At 37.7% G+C, this 18,298-nt stretch overlaps 1 protein-coding gene and 1 long non-coding RNA gene across 2 annotated transcripts in view; one reads left to right on the top strand and one right to left on the bottom strand.

The window, feature by feature from the left end:
• The window catches only part of RARB (retinoic acid receptor beta), a 725,304-nt gene that overhangs the window by 397,784 nt on the left and 309,222 nt on the right, over nucleotides 1-18,298 (top strand). The gene's annotated exons all lie outside the window — the stretch shown is intronic.
• On the bottom strand, nucleotides 5,175-9,352 carry LOC112668635 (uncharacterized). Its single transcript, XR_003141753.3, has 4 exons — nucleotides 9,230-9,352; nucleotides 8,269-8,462; nucleotides 7,243-7,353; nucleotides 5,175-5,444 (listed from the first exon to the last, which is right to left on the bottom strand). It is a non-coding gene; the product is annotated as an uncharacterized LOC112668635 (long non-coding RNA).

Below are 18,298 nucleotides of genomic sequence, written 5' to 3'. Positions count from 1 at the left end.
TTATGTTGAGGTATTTCCTCTATACCTATCTTGCTGATTGTTTTTATCATAAATGCAGGTTGAATTTTATCAAATACTTTTTCTACATCTATTAAAATCATATGATTTTTCTTCATTTTGTTAATGATGTGTCATGTTAATTGTTTTGTGGATGTTGAACCATCCTTGCATCCCTGGAATAAATCCCATTTGATTATAGTGTATGATCCTTTTAATAATATTGTTTAACTTGGTTTGTTAATATTCTGTTGACAATTTTTACATGTATGTTCATCAGAGATATTGGGCTATAATTTCCTTTATTGATGTCCTTATCTGGACTTGGCTTTATTGAATGAGTTTGGGGAAATTTCCCCCTCTTCAATTTTTTAGTAGCATTTGAGAAGAATTAAATTTTCTTTTAATGTTTGGTAAAACTCATCCTCAAAGCTACCCAGTCCTGGACATTATCTGTTGGGAAATATTGATTACTGATTTAATCACCTTACTAGTTATCTATTTAGATTTTCTAGTTATGTTTCAGTCTTAGAAAATTGTGTTTCCAGGCATTATCCATTTCTCCCAGTATTATCCAATCTGATGATGTAAAATTGTTTATAGTAGTTTCATAATCCTTTTTATTTCTATAGTGTTAGTTGTAAATTCTTTGATTTCTTATTTATCTCTTTAAACTCTGGTGCATCTAGCTATAATGCTTGTCAATTTAATCTTTTAAAAGAACAAGCTCTTAGTCTCATGGATCTTGTCTGTTTTTTTAGTCTCTGTTTTTGCTCTGATCTTTGTTATTTTCTTTCTTCTATGAAGTTTGAACTTCACTTATTCTCATTTTTTCTCTTCTTTTAGGTATAACATTGTATTGTTCACTTGAGTTTTTTTCTTATTTCTTGAGGTAGGCCTGTATTGCTATGAACTTCCCTCTTAGAGCTTTTTTCTCTGCATTCTACAGATTTTGGTAAATTGTATTTATATTTTCATCTATCACAAGGTAATTTTTTAGTGATTTCTTCTTTGACCACTGGTTATTTAGTAGTGTATTATTTAATCCCCAACTATTTGTGATTTTTTCCAGTTTCTTTTTTTTATAATTGATTTCTAGTTTAATACAGTTGTGGTCAGAAAATATACTTGATATGATTTCTATTTTTAAAACATCTTTTGAGGGCAGCCTGGGTGGCTCAGTGGTTTAGCACCACCTTCAGCCCAGGGTGTGATCCTGGATACCCCAGATTGAGTCCCACATCAGGCTCCCTGCATGGGGCCTGCTTCTCCCTCCACCTGTGTCTCTGCCTCCCTCTCTCTCTGTGTTTCTCATGAATGAATAAATAAAATATTTATTAAAAAAATAAAAAGAAAAAAGAAAAAAAGAAAAAATCTTTTGAAATTTGTTTTATGGCTTAACATATGATCTATTTTGGAGAATGTTCCATGTGCACCTAGGAAGAATATGTATTCTGCTGCCCTTAGATGGAATTGTTTGTATAAATCTATTAATTCATCTAGTCCAATGTGTCATTTAAGACCCATGTTTCCTTATTGATTTTCTATTTGAGACATCTATCCACTGATATAAGTTAGGAATTAAAGTTACCCACAATGATTGTATTGCTGTACTCTTTCTTTAGGTGTGTAATATATGCTTTATATGTTTACATGCTCCTATATTGGGTGCATAAATATTTATCAATGTTATATCCTCTTGTTGGGATATATATCATTATGCAATGCCCTTCTTTTTTTTCTATCTTTAAAAAATTTTTGTTGTTTTTAAAATTCCTGTGTAGTTAACATAGTATTACATTAGATTAGGTGTATAATATAGTGATTCAATCATTGAATCCATTACTCAGTGTTCATTGTGATTAGTGTATTCTTAATCCTCTTCACCTATTTCACTAGTCCCCCTACCAAACACCCCTCTGGTAACCATCAGTTCTCTATAGTCAAGAGTCTGTTTTTTTGGTTTGTCTGCTGTCTTGCTTTTGCTTTCTCTAGATCCATCCATGTTGTTGCAAATGCTAAGATTTTATTCTTTTTATGGCTCAGTAATATTCCATTGTGTATATATATACCACACCTTATTTATACAATTCATCTATCATTGGGCACTTGGGCTGCTTCCAAAATTTGGCTATTGTAAATATCAACATAGCAGTACATAAATATTTTTAAATCATATTCTTTTAGTAAATATCCAGTAGTGAAATTACTGGATCATACGGTAATTCTACTTATTTCTTCATACTGTTTTCCATGTAGCTGCACCAGTTTGAATTCCCACCAACAGTGTAGAAGGGTTCCTTTTTCTTGACTTTTTAATAATACCCATTCTAATAGGTGTGATGTAATATGTTATGGTGGTTTTTTTTTTTTAAGATTTTATTTATTCATTTATGAGAGACAGAGACAGACAGAGAGAGGCAGAGACATAGGAAGAGGGAGGAGCAGGCTCCATGCAGGGAGCCCGATGTGGGACTCGATCCTGGGACTCCAGGATCACACCCTGAGCCAAAGGCAGACTTAACCTCTGAGCCACCCAGGTATGGTCCCATTACCAGGGTTTTGATTTGCATTTCCCTAATGATGAGTGATGTCGATCATCTTTTATGTGTCTTTTGGCCATCTGAATGTCTTCTTTGGAGAAATGTCTATTCATGTCTTCTGCCCATGTTTGAATTGCATTATTATTATTATTATTATTATTAGTGTTGAGTTGTATAAGTTCTTTTTTTAAATTTTTTTACAAGTTCTTTATACATTTTGGATACTAACCCTTTATTGGATATATCATTTGCAAATATCTTCTCCCATTCAGTAGGTTGCCTTTAAGTTTTATTGAGTTTTACTGATTGTTTCCTCTGTTGTACAGAAGCTTTATATTTTGATGTAACCCCAATAGTTTATTTTTGTTTTTATTTCCCTTACCTCAGGAGACCTATCTAGAAAAAGGTTTCCATGGCCAGTGTCAGAGAAATTACTGCCTGTGCTCTCTTCTAGGATTTTTATGGTTTCAGGTTTCACATTTAGGTCCTCAATCTATTTTGAGTTTATTTTTGTATGTGGTATAAGAAAGCTTCATTTTTATACATTTGTTATCCAGTTTTCCTAGCACCATTTCTTGAAGAGACAATTTTTTGCATAGTCTTTATGCTATGTTCTTTTTTGTCTTTCATTATAATTTTTGTTTAAAGTCTATTTTGTCAGGGATGCAATAAAATCTTTTTTTTTTTTTAAGTCCATTTTGTCTGATATAAGTATAGGTACTCCAGCTTTCTTTTGTTTTCCTTTTTCATGGAATCTTTTTCCATCCTTTCACATTCAGTCAGTGTGTGTACTTAGATGTGACATGATCTTCTTATCAACAGCATATAGATTGGCCTTGGGTTTTTGTTTGTTTGTTTGTTTTAATGCATTCAGCCATGCTCTCTTTTTTGATGAGAGAATTTAGTCCATTTACCTTTAAAGTAATTATTGATGCGTATGTACTTATTGCCATTTGTTCACTGTTTTTTGGCTATTTTATAGTTCTACTTGCTTCATTTCTTCTTCTCTTGTTCTCTTTTCTTGTGGTTTGATGACTTACAGTGTTATGCTTAGATTTCTTTCTCATTATCTTTTGTGTATATACTGTAGGTTTTTGCTTTGTGGTTACCATGAGGCTCACATATAACAGCCCATATATAACAGTGTATTTTAAGTTGATAGCAAGTTAAGATTTTACATATTCTAAACCCCCACATTTTTACCCCCACCCTATGCTTCATGTTTTTGGAGTTGTTTTGTTTTGTTTTGTTTGCATTTTTTTTTTAATTTTTATTTATGATAGTCACACAGAGAGAGAGAGAGAGAGAGGCAGAGACACAGGCAGAGGGAGAAGCAGGCTCCATGCCGGGAGCCTGACGTGGGATTCGATCCCGGGTCCCCAGGATCGCGCCCTGGTCCAAAGGCAGGCGCTAAACCGCTGCGCCACCCAGGGATCCTTGTTTGCATTTTTTAAAAATTTTATTTATTTATTCATGAGAGACACACAGAGAGAGGCAGAGACATAGGCGGAGGGAGAAGCAGGCTCCCTGCAAGGAGCCCGATGCAAGATTTGATCCTGGGACTCCAGGATCATGCCCTGAGCTGAAGACAAATGCTAAACCACTGAGCAACCCAGGAGTCCCTGTTTCATGTTTTTGATGTCACATCTGACATCGTTTTATTTTATGCATCCCCTGATTATCACAGTTATAGTTATTTTTGTTACTTTTGTTTTAACCTTCATACTAGCCTCATTTAATTAATTCACTATTTTTACTATGTATTTACCTTTACCAGAGAGATTTATACTTTCTTATGTTTTCTTGTTACTAATTAATGATCTTTCTTTTCAGCTTAAAAAAATCTCTTTGACTTTTCTTTTAAGGCTGGTTTAGTGGTGGTAAACATTTTTGCTTTTTGTTGACTGAAAAGCTTCTTCTCTTTCCTTAAATTCTGAATGATAATCTTACCAGATATGGTTAGTTGGAAGATTTTTCCTTCAGCATTTTGAATATATTGTGTCATTCCCTTCTGGCTGGCAGTTTTTGCTGAAGATCTGCTGATAGTCTTGTGGGGTTCTTCTGTTCATAATAAGTTGTTGTTTTTCTTTTTTTTTTTTTTCTTTTTATTTTCCCTCTCACTGCTTTTAAGATTCTCTCTTTAACTCTTGACATTTTAATTATAATGTGCTTTGGTGTGGGTCTTTTTGGTCTCATCTTATTTGGAATTCTGGGCTTCTTGCATCTAGATACCTGTTTCCTTCCCCAAATTAGGAAGTTTTCAACCATTACATCTTCAAACAAGTTTTCTGCTCCTTTCTTTCTCTCTTCTCCTTCTGGAACTCATAACACAAAAATTACTCTGCTTGATGTTGTCCCATTGTCCCTTATGCTGTCTTCACTTTTTAAAATACTCTTTTCTTTAGCTTCTCTGTTTGTGGGAGTTCCACTGCCTTGTTTTATAGATCATTTATTCTTTTTTTTTTTTTTTTTTCATCTAGTCTGCTCTTGAACTTGTCTAGTATATTTTTCAGTTGAGTTATTATGTTGTTCAGCTCTGTGACTTCTGTTTGGTACTTTCTTATATTTTATTTCTTCTTGTTGAAGTTTCTGCTATGTTCATTCTTCTCCCAATTTGGGTAAACATCTTAATGACCTTACTTGAAAGTCTTTATCAGGTAAACTTCTTATTCCATTTTATTAAGGTCTTTTTTTTTCCCCCTGATGTTTTATCTTGTTCTTTCATTAGGAACATATTACACTGTTCCCCATTTTGCTTGACTCTCTGCTTCCATAGACTAGTCAAACAGTTACTTCTAGGCCTGAAGGAGTAGCCTTGTGTAGGACATAAACCTTCTCATTCACATTCGCCTTAGCTCTTGATTTATTCTTGATAGGTCCCATTTGTTGAGGGTGTGCCAAGACCTGTAAGTGTTCCAAGGGGAGGAATCTTAATCAGTTTTAGTTTCATTCTGATTGTAAGCCAGATCCTCAGGCAGCAGCTTTTAAAGTATGCAAATATAAATATGCAGTCCTTTGTGACTGGAACTGTTATACCCTAATGCCCTTTAAACCAGGTGATATAGTATGCCCTTGGTGACTGTTGCAAATATAGGGGCTCCAGACAAGTGTATGAGCTCCTTCCTACAAGTTACTGGTGATCTGAAGAAAAGGATAGGAAGAGCACATAGATGGCATTCTTCGGCCCATGTTCCCTGACAACTTTGTAACCTCTAAATGTGTGGCAAATCTGAACTCTCTTCCTCAGAATGAAGGTCCAGGAGAAATAAATAACGCTTTTTTTTTATAGGAAGACTTGGGATATGTTTTAGACTGCTGTCTAAACTCTGGAGCAGTAGCCTACCAAAAGCTGTCTCTGATTGTTACAGTCCTTTGGGACCCAGAAATGTAAGCCCTTCCTGCTACCAGAGCCAGATGGTAAAGGGGCACCCCTTTGTGGACTTCATATGCACACTAGCTTAGCAAAACTGTGGGAGAATGCATGGCTTGGGCACATCCACTGGCATTAGTAAGGCATGGGGAGACTACAGGGCTAAGGTGCATTTGCCAGTGCTATGAAGGTAGAGGAAGAGTGCAGAAATGGCTCCTGCCAGTGTCTCAAGTCCCTAAAGAAAGTCCCAACATAGGCCTGTCCCTCTTACAGATGTGTAAGATTAGCAAATGAACCTCCTTCATATATAGTCTAGGTACCATTTCAAATTTTTTTTTTTTTTTTTTTTTTTTTTTTTTTTTTTTTTGCTGGTCCTGGGGACAAGCGAGTCTGCATGTGAGCTCTTTAAGAGAAGTACCTCTGTTCCCTACAGCCCTTTTGGTCTCCTGGATATAAATCCTATTGGTTTTCCAAGCCAGACCTTTTGGGGACTCATCTCTCTGTTGCAAGTTCCAAGGGTTGGAATGGCTTATTTGGGACAGGAACCCCTCACTCCTCAGAAGCTCCTAGTTTGTGAGATCCCTCTCAATAGTGATTTACCACCCTGGGTGAGGGGAGGAGTTGGGGGGGACCATGCCCCTACTTTTCATACTCATCTCAATGTGACCCTTTTATCATTTGTTTGAAGGATTTGTTCAGCTAATTTCCAGGATTTTTTCCATAAAAAAAGAGGAAATTGTTCAATATATAGCTGTGCATTCAATGTGTCCTTGAGAGGAGGTGTGTTCAGGAGCTTCCTATGCTACCATCTTGGACAGCCCCCCAGAATCAAGTCTTATATAACTTTTTTTTGGGGGGTGGGGGGAACTTTAAAAATGAATTATTTTTATACTTGCCGTCTGGGCAAATAATGGCCATTGTGGATGTGTGTTTGTGTGTGCTTATAAATTCATTTATAACATTTATTTCTTACCCATTTACTGACTTTTCAGTGAGACGTTTCTAAAGGTAATTTTTTTCCTTGTAAGCTGTTATTTATTCATGACCATTTCTTGACCTATCATGTAAATGCCTGTGTTTATAGATATTTCTATGAGGAACGGTCTTCTAAGCTCCAAGATTTTAATTGCTTCAACCAGAATGTGGAAATTTGTGTACATTTAAACATTAACCCATGTTGTTGTTGTTGTTGATAGTTATTCAAAAACATCTGTCGATCCCCTATTGTGTATTTGCTATTCCTCTGTGATAAAAGAAAAAGAAGTAGTATTCTACAGAAAAGATGTAGCTTCTTCCTCTCTACTTGTGAGGTTATGAACCAAACATACATACATGGAAAATCTGCAGAATACGCTGTTATCTTTACTTTTCTTTTTTCTTGTGGTTCCCTCATTGTAGAAAATCCATTTTCTTTGTTCATACCACCTTTGTTGACATAATCTCCTAGGATGCAAGAGCAACAAGGGAAGCTTATTTAATCATTAAGTGAGGAAGATTGAAGGATGAGAAAGAAATTGATTAGGAAGGTAGATTTCTCTAAGGATGTCCATGAATTTATACAGAAAAAGAAGCAAGATACTGTACTAAGAAATGGTTCATAATGAGACGTATAACCAAGACTTGAGAATTTTTTTTTTAAGACTTGAGAATTTTAAAAAAAATATTTGGGCAAACTTAGTAGAAATAGATGAACAGCAGGGTGCTGGGTGGCTGTCAGTTAAGCATCCAACTGATAATTTTGGCTCAGGTTATGATCTCATGGGACATGGGGTTGAGCCCCATGTCGGGCTCCATGTTTGGTGTCTCTCTCTCTCTCTTTCTCTCTCTCTCAAATAAATAAAATCTTAAAAAAAGAAATTTATGAATAGCAGCCCAATGTATAGTCTTCCCAAACAGACTAGGAAGGTGTCAGAAATGAAATTCTGATTGTGTAATGTGTGAAGCAGACAAGGACAAAGAAACGCAAGGAACTAAGCTGGCCGCTGCTCATGGACTTCTCTGATTAACCCAGATATGAAAATAAAAGATGTTAAAATATGGGAAAACATAAGACCAAAGGATGAAGACAAAGAGTGATACAAAGAGTTTATTTTTTAGAGGTCTTTTGTGGCAGTTTATGGAGTTCTGTCTCAGCCTTGAATCAATATACATCATTATCAAGACTGTGAAAGAGGACATTGGTGTCATGTTTATCATACTTGCCTAAGACATCATAAAATGAGTACTATTCCAAAGCTCTTGACAACATAGAAAAATGGACCAAATCTTACCAAGGGAAACATTAACTGATATCTGTAAAGTTACACACTCACATTTAAAAAAACATCTGCCTGTGAATAGAATAGGGAATGAGCTTACCAGCAACACTCACAGTGGTTGACAGGAAGTTCAGCATGACTCAGTAATGTGGTATGCCTGCTTGGTAACTTCATTTGATGCTCAAATGCAGATCAAAGATTATGTGGGTGAACCACACTGAAATAGTATGTTGCATCTGGGTGCCATATTTTAAGGGAAATGTGGACCAAATAGAATATGCCCAGGACAGAGGACTATGATAAGGATGAAAAGAAGATTAAAAACATACAGAAAAACACATATGAAGGGGGACTTTAGCCTGGAAAAGAGTAGATACTCATGGAGCTCTAATAACTGTCTTTGGACTCTAAAAGGGCTGATCTATGGAATAGTGATTATGCTCCGTCTCTGTGTCTAGGAGAATAGAACCAGGGCATAGGGTAGGAACTAAGGCAGGTATTGGCTAAGTATTGAGAAGACCTTTGGAACATCTAAAGTTGTCAGATGTGAGGTTTGTTTCCTCAGGAGGTCTGTATCATTAGAGATGTTTACACCAAAGGCCCAATCTCCATGTCCCTTCAAGTCTATCAGGATGCTTGCTGCCTCCACTCCCTCTCACACTTGGCTCACCCTCTGTTTCACAGTAGTCCTCTCAGACCTTCCCTTTCTATCCAATTTACACCAATCCATCCATCTCATTTCCCTTCTACCTTTCCCAGGCTCCTTATTCTTTCCTAAACTTCCTAGGCTTCTTCCATCCCCAAGTCCCTTATAATACTTATAGTCTCCCCAAGTATGTGCCTACTGATACTGTCACTACCACCCTAGTGTTTCAATCTGGAAAACTCAACCTTTTCCATTGAAGCACACAAATCAATGTCTTCTAAGAAGCCAGTCTAGTCCCTCCCTCATTTGTATTCCACTGCATTTCCTTCCTACCTGAGCCTTGGCATTTACCTACTTCCATTGTAAAGATCCACCTATGTACTAGTCTTTCTTATTAAACTATGAGGTCACTAACTTATTTTTCACTGCATTGTGCTCAGGACACATGATGTTGAATGAATAAAGGTTGAGGAACTCTTGGCAGAGGCATAATAAAAAGTATGGACAAGACAGAACGTTGAACTCAGGAGCCTCTGTGGTTCCCTGAAGGTCAGTGACTACACGTTTTTACATAGTGCTGTCACAGAAGATGATTCCAAAAGGACAGTTCTGAAACATTTAAAGAAATGGTAACCTTATTACATTAAATGGCTAGTCGCCCTGAGGTGTTTGCAGTGGAGTCAGGCACATCGGTATATGGTCACATCTGCTATGGTAAAGTAGGAAGAACACATGACATTCTAGGGAGATGTTAATAAGAGTGGAACCCACTGGAAGGTTTGTTTGATGAGATAATTCTGATATCCTGATCCAGCAAGAGTTAACAGTTGGCTGATACTTTGAAGTTCTGACTTTTTGTGGTTTTCAGCCATCGTAGTCCCAACCCTGAGGAAGACATTTGGAAATGTATAGCATTTTTGGTTGTCATAGTGTCTGGAATTACTCTGGCATTAGTGGGCAGGGGTCAGAGATATGAACTTACCACAGTGTGAGACACTGTCCAGCAATTGAAGAAGTGTCTCACCTAAAGTGACAATAGCTCTCTTCTCAAGAAACACTAATTAAACAGAGCAGGGTATTAATTTGTGATTTTGCTTCCTCTCTTCCTCTATTGTTTTCCAAACCCCTACAATAAGCAGATGTGGTAAAGATCAGCAAATCCATAGGAAAATAGACATCTTGCTTCCACCAATGGTGGTGTTCCCTTTCCACAATGGGGAGTTTTTGCTGGAAAGTGGTTGCCCAGCCAAAGGCTACATCTCCCAACACTCCCAGTATTTAAGGTGCAGCCATGTGACCAAGTTCTGTCTGTCAGTGATATATAAGCAAAAATATCATATATCACTTGACCTGGTGAATAAAATCTCCTGTATAATTCTTATCTCTCTTATCTTTCTGCTAGCTGGATCCAGAGCAACCTAGGAAGCTACATGTGTCAGATGACAGCGCTATCTTTATGCTAGGTCCCTAAATGACTGCCTAGAGCAGAGCATTGCTGTGCCCATCCACTGGTTGGACATTCCATGACCAAAAAATAAACTTCTGTTGTGTTAAGCCACTGAAATTTCAAGTTTCTCTGTTACAAATAGCTATTATTGTTTTAATCAATACATTTCCAAATAAGTGTTTCAATTAGGATAGCTCTACATGTAAATAATATAGAAGATGTTAAAGCATTTCTGTTTTTGGTTTTGTTTTTTTTTTTTTTCATTTTAAACAAAGCTTACTTTATTTTATACATGAACCAAAACCATTTCCTCTCTCATTAGAGTCAGAGCTCTTGGTCTCTGTCATTGCTTTCCAAGCAAGTCAAAAGATTAAAGCTCCTTTCTAGGCAAGTCTAGGGAAGCTTTTCTTTCTCAAGCCCTGTCTCTCACACATTCATGTGGGGTCCAGTCAGGATGGAGCCAGCTTCTCAGCCTGCCTTTTTCTCTCCTCAGTTTGTTTTTGGAACTTTTTTCCCTTTCTCCTTCCCCCGTGGTGTGAGTTCATGTGTGGCTGGTTTTCTTGGGCACAAGGCCCAGCTGAGTTTCAGTTCTGTTTGTTGTTTGTACTAACTGTGTTCAGAGATCAGCCTCTGATACCCGGTGGTCAGAGTTCCCTGGAATAGAGGACCCTGATTGAATTCCTGCAAACCTAGTTGGAAGACAGCAAATGCAAGAACACTAGGGCTATGCAGGACTTTGTTCACAGAGAAAAAAGCTGCAGTATTTTTTGTAGCATTCCATTTATATAGGAACCAAATGACTAAAAGTTCATTTATTTGGAATTTGTTCACACTCCTTTATCATGAGGGGGGGAAAAGTAACAAACCCCCAAAAGGCAGAATGGAATCTCCCACAATCCCACAGGAGACAGAGACTCTCCACGTTGCTAGTCAGAAGCCTGAGAGTCTATGCCCAAGGGATAAGAACAAAGCAGAATTGAACTAAAGTTTAAAAACTGATCAGTTCTTGATTGGATGAGATTAGCCCCTCACTTTATCTCCCAATTAAGAGACAAGAGAGAACTCATGTCTTAAAACAGAGGGAAGGGGGAACCTATGTCTTATGAGGGACATAATCCGGGGCCTCCTCCCTCTGACTAGGCTAGTACTGATTAGTTACAATACACAGGTCAGTTCATTCAGCCTGATCTCAGCCCACCGCTGAAGCTGGCTGACCTTGGGCAAAGTTGACTAACTTTGCTGATCCTTGGCTCCTTTCTCTTCAATTAGGATGATGGTGGAACCTAATCACTGGCTTATATATGGTGAAAAATAAATGAGATAGAACGTGAGATAGCAGTGCTTAGTGGTTAAGAGTCACATCTAAAGAGGCTTGGCCCTGTCACTTACTGAGTAGTTTTGGACAAGTTACTTAATCTCTTGTGTTTCTATTTCATTATATATAAAATAGGGTTAGCAGTAGTACCTTCCCCATAGGATTGTTAAAGGAATTAAGTAAGTTCAAACTTATTGAGCACTTAGAGTAATTTCTGGTAGGATATATGTGGTACATGTGTGTTGGTTAAATAAATGTCATAATGTATTGGTTGCTATTGTAGTTATTATTATATGATGATCAGAACCATCACCACCACTATTACCATCATCATCTTTCTAAATCCTGCTACATTTGACCCTATGTCTCCTTCCCTTCCCTTCTTGAAACTATTGCCTTGACTCTGGGATGCTATCCTTGCTAGTTCTTGCAGCTATTTCCTGCTCATTTCTCTTTCATTTTTTTCATGAGCATCTCTTTTTTTATTCCAGCATTTCTTACATGCTACTATCTCCCAGGACCCTGCCTTCAGCCCACTGTTCTCATTCTGGAGTGATGTCATCCTATCTTACTGTTCAATTGTCTTCTATACACTTTAAAAAAGGAACTCATCATCTTCCCCTAAATCAACCCCTCTTCTCTCCCATTGTATATCTTGTTTGTGGGCACCTTCATCTCCTTAGACCCCCAAGCTACAAATGCAGAAGTTGTTCTGGATTCCATCTCTATCCTCATACCTCACATTCAAAGCATTATGATTAGGCAGCCAATTTTGCTGGCCAATATCTCCTCAAATGGTTCTTCCTTTCCTTTCTGCTTCCTACAGCCTTAATGCAGACTCTACCAACCCTCACTTGGAACCTTGTACATGATCTCCTCTGTCTTGGCATGCCCTCTTCAAGCCTGTTCTCCATCTTGATACTCTGGTAACATTTCTAAGACAGAGATGGCCTTATTATTCCCTAAATTAAAGCCCTCTGATGCCCCCTTTTTTATTGGCTGAAGACTATATTCCCTATTATGCCATATTCTTTATGACTGGATCTCTGTAAATTTTTTTTAAAATATTTATTTATTTATTTATTTATTTATTTATTATTTATTTATTTATTTATTTTCGAGTGAGAGAGAGAGTGGGAGGAGAGGCAAAGGGAGAGAATCTCCAGAAGACTCCCCATTGAGTGCACAGCCCAATGTGGGGCTTGATCATATGATCCCAAGATCACGTCTGAGCCAAAAATCAAGTGTCAGACACTCAACCAACTAAGCCACCCAGGTACCCCTGGGCCTCTGCAGATTTATGCAGCCTCATTTAAAAATATTCAGTCTCTTAATTTTGGGTGAATTAAACTATCACATCTGCATCTTTGTCCAAACTAAAGCCTCGGCCCAGAATGTTCTCACTATACATAACTACTGTTTGTCCTTCTAAATGAGTCTTATTAGACTAAAATCAAAGCTTCTACAGGTCTTGTCCCTTTCTATAGGCTTCAAATAGATCTATATCCTTTTTCAGGTTCTACAAGCCTCCTCTACTCTTTGGTTCATGGTTTCCTTCCTCCAGTTTCAAATCCAGTAATGTCCGGTTGAGTATTTCTCACATTACATTGGTGATTCATTTGGCTTCCACCCACCCCCCAATTTTAAGGATATTTCTGTTTATATTGGACCCACCCAGAAAATCCAGAATAGTCACCCTATTTTATTTTATTTATTTTATTTTATTTTATTTTATTTTATTTTATTTTATTTTATTTTATTTTATTTTATTTATTTTATTTTTCATTTATTTATGATAGTCACACAGAGAGAGAGAGGCAGAGACATAGGCAGAGGGAGAAGCAGGCTCCATGCACCGGGAGCCCGATGTGGGATTCGATCCCGGGTCTCCAGGATCGCGCCCTGGGCCAAAGGCAGGCGCTAAACCGCTGCGCCACCCAGGGATCCCCAATCGCCCTATTTTAAGGTCAGCTATTTAGCAATCTTAATTTTTCCTTGACATATATGTAACATATTCATATTTTCTGGGGGTTAGAACATATGTATCTCTGGACAGGCTGTTGTTAGGCTAACCACAATGTTCCTTCCCACATTCCCATAAAATTCTATGTGTGTCTCTATCATTCCATATAATAAATATTGTCATAGAATTTTGGTTTTGTTTTCTGGGTTTTTATTTTTCAATTGCTATGTAATCGACACATCACATTGTTCAAGTTTCAGGTGTCCAACATATGTGATACATTTATATACTGCTTCAGCATTTGTGCATTTGTCAGTCTCCTTGACCTAACTTTGATCTTAGAGTCTTACTGATTTTTGAATTCCTGTTTTAAGAACAAATAGTAGACCCTCAGTAAATGTTTTTGAGACAGTGTAGATAATTCCAATCCCTAGTGATAACTGAAAATTCCTTTAAGGATCAACACACAAGAGGGCTTGGCCTGTTCACAGTATTACAGTTATTCGTGTCAATAATTGAGTTTCTCTGGACATTGGTCCACCAATTTGTGATATGAATAATATAAGTTGCATTATTCTTGTTGCAATAGCTAGCAAACATTTATTGTATCTCTCAGTACATCTCAGACACTGTTTTTAGTGCTTTCCACGTACTCGTTAAGGTTTACAACAATCTCCTGGTAAAGGTAGAATTACTGTCACCCATTTTATGCATGTGGCAACTGAGAGATTAGATGACTTTCTTGGTGTCGGCCAGCTTAGTAGACAGTAACTCTGAGTTAACCACTGTATCCTGCCAACCCAAACAATCCCTTCTATGGCTGGTCTACATAAATGGGAGGTCGGTGTAGTTAATTTGAAATTTTGTTTATTTCTCATGAAACTCAATAGCCTTTAGCCTCCTGGGTTTAAGGAAAGAACTGAGTGAATTAGCTGGCTCCATATGAGATTTTTCAACCAGCCAACTTCTAAGGCACATAGGCTAAGGCCTCAAGTGTAAAAATGAGCTGTGTATTATCTTTCAAAGCCACCTTGGTCTTTGGGAAAATCCGTGGGCCTAACCACGAGTCCACACACGATCATTTTGTCAGTTTGATGAGAGTCGGTCCCAAGGGAAGGCCAGTGTGCCAGGGAGGAAGGATGGAGGAAGAAGCGCATTAAATCTGCAGTTGCTTACAGCATCTGCCTTTGATGCCGTCTCTGGGGGACACACTGATCGCCTCCTCTCAGTCAACAAATTCTACGTCTTCTCAGCAGTTCTGAAGGGGGAGAGCCCTTTAAGGCATTTTGTACTGACAAGCTTATTTCTCTTAGAGCTCTAGAATGTAATAGAAGCCATCAAAGGCAAGGGATATTAGGAGGTTGTTTTGCACGACGGCAACAAAATTCATGTTTTCAGGCAACTTCCTCACTTCTATCAGCAGTTCAATTAGAGGCCTGGTAAACTAATAATATGTATTTTTTAGTTTGCGTACTGTTTGTTTGTTTTTTAGAGGTTGATTCTGTTTTGTTGCAAACAACTTTAGAAAGCCAATGGCATTTTTCACTGAATTCAAAGCTCTTGCTAAACTGTAACCTGGTCGATTTATAATCTGAGAAAGTGGGGAGGACCATGTGCACAACCTGACGGGGTGGCCGCCATCCCAGTATGCCTTCAAGAACCCTGAGGTGAAGGGGAGACTGTTTTTCCTCCACTCTATAGGCATGGTGTTTGAGAGACACTATTCTGTTTTCTTCTGTGGGAGACAGGCTGAGACATGCCTTCTTGATAAAACTTGAACAGTGCCATGTGAATTCAGTCCTTCTCTCGGTTTTCTGTTGCTAGCATCTTCGAAAAGTTTGAAAGAGCTAACTGAACAACTTGCTTGCGATGAACTTACTCTTAGTTACTTTGGAGCCATAGTTACATTTTACTTGTTTTAGTGCAATCTGATGTCAGTGTCTTTTTTAAAATAGAAAACTAACATGTATATCAATTTTTATAAAGTTGAGACACCACACAAAACAAAGTTATAGTGAAAGCCATAATCCTCCTATATTCTTGCCCCAAGATTGATTCAATTGATTTGGTGTTTCTTTTTTAAGATTTTATTTATTTGACAGAGAGAGAGAACACAAGTAGGCAGAGCAGCAGGCAGTGGCAGAGGGAAAAGCAGGCTCCCTGCTGAGCAGGGAGCCAATACAGGACTCAATCCCAGGACCCTGGGATCATGACCTGAGCCAAAGGCAGACACTTAACCAACTGAGCCACTCAGGTGCCCCATTCTGATTCAGTATTAAGTACCTGCATTTTACTCAGATTTTATTTATTGAATGCATTATTAATTTTGAGTAGCTACAGTATATTAGACCATGTGGGGAAATGGTGGCAGCACAGAAATGTTTTGGATGGTTTGAAATGTTTCAAATGTTTCAAGCAGTGAAGGCCTCTTTTTAGAAACCAAATAGTGGGCCCTCTCTTCCACCTCACACTGCTGCTGCCAATTCTCTATCTGGATGATTTCATTGTTTTTATTTTTAGCCTCTCTCTGTATGTTTAAACTGTTTCCCCAACTCTTCCACTTACTCCTTGATGTGCCTTTAGTTTATCACCTCTTATGTTTAGTGTCCTCTTGTTTTTAAGAATAAAATTCCATGCTTGGCAGTGGTGTTTGGCAGCTGTGATCCTAAAGGACCCTTTCTTTTCTGCACTTGACTGAGGATATTTTTATTCTATAACAAACATGACAGGCTCTTTTTGGAAAGACATTTTGAATGTTTGCAAATTATTCTTTAAAAAAAAAAAAAAGATTTTATTTAGTTATTCACGAGAGACACAGAGAAACAAGCAGAGACATAGGAAGACAGAGGAGAAGCAGGCTCCAAGCAGGGAGCCCGGTGTGGGACTCATCCTGGGACTCCGGGATCACTCCTTGAGCTGAAGGCAGATGCTCAACCACTGAACCACTGAACCACCCAGACACCCCTAAATTATTCTAAAATACAGTCACTTGCATTGTTCCAATTTGGGAGTTTTCTAGGTGGGAGTTCATTCTATATGAGCTGAAGAAATTTGTGGTTACTCCAATATTTTCTTAAATATACAGCAAAAATCAGACCATTATATATAATAATGGCGTAGAATTAAGTACTGTTATTGTCCAGCATATGTGGATTGAGATATTCAGGATTAACTATAGAAATCTAATACGGAAAATTGGCAGATGTACACACGTAATGCTGAAACTAATACATTTTCTTAATTTTGATTTCTCAAGCTTTTTATAAATGCTAGAAGGGTTATATTTTTCCTAAATTATCTGTGGTTCTAATGTCAAATTTTTTGGAACATCTAGTTGTATGGCAAAATTTTTTGAACAAAAGTATATAGTAAGAAAATTATATTTGAACACACAGATGAACCCTCACACATGAATCCTCTTCTTTGAATCTTTTAACAAATCTCAACTGTAGACTTATTTTTCCTTTCTCCAGTAGAGAAGATTTGGTGACCCTCACTGGTTTTTTGAAAGAGCAAATGAATCCAATATTGAAGGGCTCATCATTTGATATAGAAGAAATTAATCTTAACTTCCTGTTGAGTATGTGTACATGTAGAACATAGTATTTTTAATCCAGACCAAGAAGTGTCTTACTCCCTGGATAATTCTTTTTCATAATGCTTCTGATGCATGCCCCACCCCCCACTCCAGGTGAGAGAAAAATAATCCAGGTGTCATGTGCTCTACAAGAGCAGTCTATATTTTTGTATTTTATCTCCCAACACAGATCTTAGATGTGGTGTATTTCAGCTCTGGTCCCCACCAGGGTCACTGCCATCTGATAAATTCTGCTCTTGTCAATTTAACAATAGAGCTCAAGGAACAGCAGAGTTAGTGAGTTTCAGCTCCCCTTTCATGCTGTTCTGCTCACCCTTACTTCTCATTATACAAACAGTCCAGGGAGACTCTTGCTTTAGGGCTTTAGCACTAGTTGTTCCCTTTGCCTAAAATCCTCGTCACCCATTATTCGTTTTCTTATTTCATTCTGGCTTCTCTCAAACATCATCTCAACATAAACACATTCCCTGGCAGCCCTGTCTAAAATGTCAGTCCCTCCTCACACCCTTAGACCTTCTCTCTTCTCTTATCCTGCTTTATTCTTCTTCCTAGAACTCACCATTACTTGATGCAGAAATTGTTATGCAATTCCATGTTCACTGCCTGTCGTATCTTCCTTCAACACCTACTAAAGCACCCATTATGTGTTTGTATACCTAGGAGGTGGACTCATTCCTAGCACATGATAGGCACTCAATTAAGGTTTGTGGTGTTTACAGTGTGTGGAAAATGGATAAGGTGAAAATGTGCTCTTCCAGTAGTCTATAAAAATACTGAACACCACAAGTAATTATGCCTTACCTTTATCCTTCTAGTAAACTGTTAAGCCATGACAGTATGGTGTTGTGGAATATAATTTTTCAGGCATATTCCAAAATACATCTCATCTTTGGGCTATTAAATAAGAGCAGATGATAGCCATATTGCTGGATCGCTTCAGAAGAACATAGAATAGTCATAGAAATGAGTCCATGAATCTCCTTAAGTATTCTGAAATGAAAGATCATGAGCAATAACCTATTATTTATTGTTCCTCTAACACACATGTCCCATAAGGTTTGTCAGTATATCATAGAGGAGCATTCATCATGGAGAGGTAGTCATGTATGGTGGTTAAGAGCAAGGATTTTGACATCTGAGTTCAAATTCCCCTTCTTCCAC

This window comes from Canis lupus, chromosome 23, assembly GCF_003254725.2.
Source record: "Canis lupus dingo isolate Sandy chromosome 23, ASM325472v2, whole genome shotgun sequence".
NCBI classification, from domain to species: domain Eukaryota; kingdom Metazoa; phylum Chordata; class Mammalia; order Carnivora; family Canidae; genus Canis; species Canis lupus.
Note: the sequence above shows the minus strand (reverse complement) of the source record. Positions and strands in the feature narration are given on the sequence as shown.